Below are 7500 nucleotides of genomic sequence, written 5' to 3' on the forward strand. Positions count from 1 at the left end.
CAGGATAACATAGGTAAATATAGACAGTCTATGTAGAATATGCACACATTCCAATGGGAAATTAATCTCCGACGAATATATTTCCACAACATTTGAGTTGAAATACATTTACTAAGTTAGCTATCAGAATTTGCTTAAATAAACATATTTTAACATATTGGAGGGAAGGATTTCCTAAAATGTTTCACGGAGCCCAGCTTGCAGCGTTTTTAGCTCACAGTTTCAGGTCAGAATTCGCTAATATATCAGGGATTTTAGCCCCAAGCCGAGTTACGACGAACAAATTTGTGCGAGAAATCGATAATTAAATTTCGCCAAATTATCATTCTTTTCAGTTCTATTACTAAGGAATGAGAATAAAATTGAAATCAGAGCGTTTTCAGCGGTTCTCTGTTGTATTTCGGATCGTAAAAGCACAGTTATTAGTGATAGCTGCGAGAGTCGCGTACTATAGTACGTTATTCACCGGGCAGTTATATGACGGGCAAATTTGTGGGAGAAATCGAAAATATAATTTGCCCAAATAGGCATTCTTTTAAGTTCCCTTCCTGAAGAATGAGCATAAAATTGAAATCAGAGCGTTTTTAGTGGTTTTCTGGCGTATTTCGGATCGCAAATGCACTTTTATTGCATCGCTATGGCTGGAGTCGCGTACTATAGTACGTTATTCACCAGGCAGTTATATGACGGGCAAATTTGTGGGAGAAATCGGAAATATAATTTGCCCAAATTGGCATTCTTTTAAGTTCCCTTACTGAAGAATGAGCATAAAATTGAAATCAGAGCGTTTTTAGCGGTTTTCTGGCGTATTTCGGATCGTAAAAGCACATTTATCGGAGCGCTATGGCGGTAATCGCGTACTATAGTACGTTATTCACCGGGCAGTTATATGACGGGCAAATTTGTGGGAGAAATCGAAAATATAATTTGGTCAAATTGGCATTCTTTTAAGTTCCCTTACTGAGGAATGAGCATAAAATTGAAATCAGAATGTTTGTAGCGGTTTTCTGGCGTATTTCAGATCGTAAAAGCACATTTATTGGATCGCTATGGCTGGAGTCGCGTACTATAGTACGTTATTCACCGGGCAGTTATATGACGGGCAAAATTGTGGGAGAAATCGAAAATATATTTTGGTCAAATTGGCATTCTTTTAAGTTCCCTTACTGAGGAATGAGCATAAAATTGAAATCAGAATGTTTGTAGCGGTTTTCTGGCGTATTTCAGATCGTAAAAGCACATTTATTGGATCGCTATGGCTGGAGTCGCGTACTATAGTACGTTATTCACCGGGCAGTTATATGACGGGCAAAATTGTGGGAGAAATCGAAAATATATTTTGGTCAAATTGGCATTCTTTTAAGTTCCCTTACTAAGGAATGAGCATAAAATTGAAATCAGAATGTTTGTAGCGGTTTTCTGGCGCATTTCAGATCGTAAAAGCACATTTATTGGATCGCTATGGCTGGAGTCGCGTACTATAGTACGTTATTTACCGGGCAGTTATATGACGGGCAAATTTGTGGGAGAAATCGAAAATATAATTTGCCCAAATTGGCATTCTTTTAAGTTCCCTTCCTGAAGAATGAGCATAAAATTGAAATCAGAGCGTTTTTAGCGGTTTTCTGGCGAATTTCGGATTGTAAATGCACTTTTATTGGATCGCTATGGCTGGAGTCGCGTACTATAGTACGTTATTCACCGGGCAGTTATATGACGGGCAAAATTGTGGGAGAAATCGAAAATATATTTTGGTCAAATTGGCATTCTTTTAAGTTCCCTTACTAAGGAATGAGCATAAAATTGAAATCAGAATGTTTGTAGCGGTTTTCTGGCGCATTTCAGATCGTAAAAGCACATTTATTGGATCGCTATGGCTGGAGTCGCGTACTATAGTACGTTATTTACCGGGCAGTTATATGACGGGCAAATTTGTGGGAGAAATCGAAAATATAATTTGCCCAAATTGGCATTCTTTTAAGTTCCCTTACTGAAGAATGAGCATAAAATTGAAATCAGAGCGTTTTTAGCGGTTTTCTGGCGAATTTCGGATTGTAAATGCAATTTTATTGGATCGCTATGGCTGGAGTCGCGTACTATAGTACGTTATTCACCGGGCAGTTATATGACGGGCAAAATTGTGGGAGAAATCGAAAATATAATTTGGTCAAATTGGCATTCTTTTAAGTTCGCTTACTGAAGAATGAGCATAAAATTGAAATCTGAGCGTTTTTAGCGGTTTTCTGGAGTATTTCGGATCGTAAATGCACTTTTATTGGATCGCTATGGCTGGAGTCGCGTACTATAGTACGTTATTCACCGGGCAGTTATATGACGGGCAAATTTGTGGGAGAAACCGAAAATATAATTTGGTCAAATTGGCATTCTTTTAAGTTTCCTTACTGAAGAATGCGCATAAAATTGAAATCCGAGCGTTTTTAGCGGTTTTCTGGAGTATTTTGGATCGTAAATGCACTTTTATTGGATCGCTATGGCTGGAGTCGCGTACTATAGTACGTTATTCACCGGGCAGTTATATGACGGGCAAATTTGTGGGAGAAATCGAAAATATAATTTGGTCAAATTGGCATTCTTTTAAGTTCTCTCACTGAAGAATGAGCATAAAATTGAAATCAGAGCGTTTTTAGTGGTTTTCTGGCGTATTTCGGATCGAGGCTCGAGATCGAGGTACAAGGAAGTTTTACGCCGGTAGGACAGAGATCCTTTGCAGACGACTTTAAAGAAAAAGGGGTATTGTACGTTGTAGAGTAGCCTGTCGCTACGATCATCTGAGATTCAACCTTTGTTTTAAGATCGATCTTTTCATATTTTTTTGACAAGTCCAGCAAAGACTCCTTGTCGGGTCATGGTGGAGGACTTGGAAAAATCCATTTTTTTTTTGACAAGTCTAATAGTTACTTCCTTGTCATGCATGGAAGATGCGATGAGGGAGTGGAGTCCGCATCAAAGATGCGGGAGACGAGTCCGCATGAAAGATGTGGAAAAGAGTGCCCCGTTTCCGCATCAAAGATGCGGGAGTCGAGTCCGCATCTTGGATGGCCCCTCCTCCGCCCTTCACCCAGGGGCAGGGGAGGGGCCTTTTTTTCTTGCAAGTCTCCGTCGGTGAGGACCGAGGCGAACCCCCCGACCCGGACAGATAGATGCAGAATGAGCAGGCGCATCTGCTGGTGCTATCGGTCTGCCTCCGTGCTGGCCAGGCCTGAGTGGTCTTTGGGCCATGACTCCCCCCGGTTTTGAGCTGGCACGACCTAACCCCCAGAAGTAGTCGCAGAATCGCACGGCGCATCTGCCGGTGGTATCGGTCAGTCTCCAGCAAGCCCAGGGAAGGCCCTGCATAAGAGAGGAAAAGTGGTTTTTGCGCCATAACTCCCCCCAGTTTTGAGATGGGCCCCGTAAGCCCGTGAAGTTGTTGCAGAATCGGATGGCGCATCTGCTGGTGGTATTGGTTAGTCTCTAGCACGCCCAGGGAAGGCTCTGCTCTATAAGTGAAAAAAGTGGTTTTGGGGCCATAACTCCCCCCGGTTTTGACCGTTTCTCCCCATTTTCCGTCAGCTTCACCTCCTAGGCCAAGCGCAGGTGTGTGCCAAATTTCAGCTTCGTAGCTCTTATCCGACCCTCAAAATTGGTCACCACTGCTCTGGTCCACTTCTGAAGAGCCTCAAGCCCTGTTTAGGTGTGAAACTACTACTGGATCTTCACGGCCAGATCGCGTCCAAAACGTATCTCCAGTTCTATTGTAGATATCCCGTCGTGCCATACCTCGTTGGAATCGTCTCGATGAGATCTATCACGTGACAGAGTTTGGGTGTCCTGTGTCACCTTGGTTTCCCTGTGGACGGTTTTTTGTCGATAACATTCCTACGTTTTATTCCCTTGGGACCGCACTGCCCATGCGCCTAGGTCACGTGGCCCAACAACTTTTCGCCCTAGTTTCGACCCGGGGCGAATCGACCCACGGACGCCAGAGGCCCGACAAGACCCCCATTTCCACACCAAAGTGGCCCCCCGGACTCGACTCGGTGCCCATCGGACGCGCCCTCCCGACACCTCTCTGGCGCTGCACTCGGATTGGCCCAATTCCAAATCCCAGGGGACTTGTTTCCAAAAAACCTGTTTTGGGTTTTTTTGGCCATAACTCTGCCCGGTTTTGAGCTGGGTTCCCCTAACCCCCAGAAGTCGTTGCATAATCGAATGCCGCATCCGGTGATACCCTTGGTTTTGTTCTAGCACGCCCAGGGAAGGCTCTCCATAAGTGAGAAAAACAGGTTTCTTGAGGATATCTCCCCCCGGTTTTGAGCTGGGCCCCCCTAACCCCCAGAAGTCGTTGCAGAATCGGATGGCGCATCCCATGATACCATTGGTTACTCTCTAGCACACCCAGGGAAGGCCCTGCATAAGAGAGAAAAGCATGTTTTTGAGGATATCTCCCCCCAGTTTTGAGCTGGATCCTCCTAACCCCCAGAAGTTGTTGCAGAATTGGATGGCGCATCGGATGGCGCATCCCATGATACCATTGGTTACTCTCTAGCACGCCCAGGGAAGGCCCTGCATAAGAGAGAAAAGCATGTTTTTTGAGGATATCTCCCCCCAGTTTTGAGCTGGATCCTCCTAACCCCCAGAAGTTGTTGCAGAATTGGATGGCACATCCTGTGCTACTATTGGTTACTCTCTAGCACCTCAGGGAAAGGCCCTGCATAAATGAAAAAAAACAGGTTTTTCGAGGATATCTCCCCCCGGTTTTGACTATGGGCCCCCTAACCCCGAAAAGGTGTTGCAGAACTTGATTGCGCATCTGATGATACCATTGGTTTCTCTCTAGCACGCCCAGGGAAGGCCCTGCATAAGTGAGAAAAACAGGTTTCTGGGCGATCTCCCCCCGGTTTTGACTATGGGTCCCCTAACCCCAAAAAGGTGTTGCAAAACTTGATTGCGCATCTGGTGATGCCATTGGTTAGTCTCTAGCACGCCCAGGGAAGGCCCTGCATAAGTGAGAAAGACATGTTTTTTGGCCATAATTCCCCCTGGTTTTGAGTATGGTCCCCTAACCCCCAAAAAGGTGTTGCAGAATCAGATTGCGGTTCCCGTGATACCACTGGTTACTCTATAGCACCTCAGGGGAAGGCTCCACCCTCTGAGAAGAAAACGGAGCGCATATTAGAATTCTAAAACCGACAGCTGTTGTGGGTAGGCCTGAAAAGGTATTAAGTATACTTGTGGGTGGTAATTTTTAACCAATCTCTACAAACACTGACTACAATTATGTGAAATATACAAGTGCTGGTGGACAAACAAAAGAAGTTAATCAGAGGTCTGCTGTTTGACTTTGCAAATTTATTATTTATTTACTAAATACAATTACACACATGATTAAAATAAAATGAATAAAATACAGAGATGAACAGTAATATCTGAGTAATTAGGTCAGTATGTACAGAATACAGAGATTCCTTATTAAAAGTACAGTGCCTAAAAGGAAATGTATATATATATGCAAAAAACAAAAAACAAAAAAATACTATTAGTCAAGAATAACAATAATTATCATCTAAAAAGGGGGCATCTAAAGTCAAATCATATCAACTCCAAATAATCAAAGAACTATAAATATCTCTCCTTATTTGAATTGAAGTTATTAATATAAACTCATTTACTTTCCTACAAAACAATGGTAAGTGCTGACATGTCCTAATAGCTAGCAAAAATAGGGCTCGCGGTGGTAGAATTGTACTGAAACTACCATGAGAGTTTTTTTTTCTTTTGTGAGTTGCAGTGATGCATCACATGCACAAACAGGTTTATGGATAAATAATGATCAATAAAGTTTTCTATTATCATGTAACTGTAGGATACATTCAAGAATAATATATGTATATAATTATATGCATAAACAACTATGAAGTTACATTGTCCTATCATAGTGATTTATTTGGGTAATTTGCCCTCAAATTACAGAATACACCAATGCAACCTCATACAATTAACTTACATAAAGAAAATAATTATTACTTTTGCATGGTTTTCTGAAATTCCAAAATTTGTAAAATTATTTGTAATGTTATTAAGACACTTCCGTATCGGAAAGAAAGCTTCTTTTTTTACCCTTACAACTTTGTACAACATTTTGCAGCTATTCATTAAGTGGTAAGGTGTGACATCATTAATTTGCCCAATATTCTGTATTAGCATATACTAAAACTGCCACGTCCACTTTGGCTTGTTAATTAGTATATAACACGAAACTGAATAGTGATCTCCACTTGCGCTGATTGCCTAACTTGGAGGTGATAAGCCAAGTGTTTTAAATGAAAGCATAAAATAATGGTAAAGAAATTTAAATTAACCCAAATACTTAAGGGTATATTTTGTATGACATAATGATAGTTTTCTTATTGCATGATACACATCTCAGTTTATAATAATGTCAGCAGTTTTCATTTATAAATTATCGTTACAAAATATTAAACTTCAACACCATCAAATCAAGCACTTCGATCAGATAGGTTTCCTGGTCATGCCTGCATTGATTTCTTGAAAAGCTACACCACGTAAATTTAAGAACATCTTAAGAACATTTTCAGCGTCACAACGCAAAAATTTATAAGAACGTTCAGCCTCAGCTCTAAAATTAGACGTTCTTTCTTTAATTTTGTACTCATATTTTTTCTGGTTGGTTTAATGCATCACACAATGATTATCATGCTCCTGTTTGTTTTCTTGTACTCCAATAATTGGAGTTGAATACATTTGCCCAATGTTCTGTATTAGCATATATTAAAACAGTGGATAGCATTGAAGGCATGCTCTGATTGGTTACTCAAACAAAGAATAGGTTTTGCTATTCATCTCTGAGCAACTGGCCCAGGATTTGCCCCCAAAAAGATTGTTATTGTTGCAGGAAGAAATTATAATAAATTATTAGTTAAAATAATCTTTTCGTGTTATATTATCTCACTGTTTTAGTATAAAGTAATTTAACAACTATTCACCGGTAGAGTTGGTGGTTAGTGGTTGATATTTAGCAGCAAGGTAATATCCACCACTAGCCACCTCTGATTCGGCTTGTTAATTAGTATATATACCACAAAAGTGAATAGTGCTCTCCACAAGCGCTGATTGCCTAACTCGGAGGTGACTAGCCAAGTCCTATTTAACCCTGAGTAGCTGAAGTGAAAACAAATGGATTCTGGCACGCAAGATTTAAAATTTCCAACCATAATGTACAAAAACAATGGAGTTTTTTGGTACACTTTTTATTCAGCTGGTGTGGTTATCACTACAACAATTATTCACCTCAGTGTCAGTGAATAATTATTGTTAATTATTTAACAATTATTCGCCTCAGGCTCAGTGATTATCGGTATAACTACACAGGCGATTATTTCAAAAAAGAGAAAAAAAACATTTCCATGTGAAATCATCTTCACTTACAGTGGCAAAACGACTACTGGCAGCGATTTTGTCCGTCGAGGTGATTATCGG

General features: G+C 40.9%; 1 protein-coding gene across 3 annotated transcripts in view; it reads left to right on the forward strand.

Moving 5' to 3' along the window:
• The window catches only part of LOC138051420 (uncharacterized), a 51405-nt gene that overhangs the window by 13257 nt on the left and 30648 nt on the right, over positions 1-7500 (forward strand). The gene's annotated exons all lie outside the window — the stretch shown is intronic.

Source organism: Montipora capricornis, chromosome 6 (genome assembly GCF_036669925.1).
Source record: "Montipora capricornis isolate CH-2021 chromosome 6, ASM3666992v2, whole genome shotgun sequence".
In the NCBI taxonomy this organism is placed as follows: Eukaryota; Metazoa; Cnidaria; class Anthozoa; order Scleractinia; family Acroporidae; genus Montipora; species Montipora capricornis.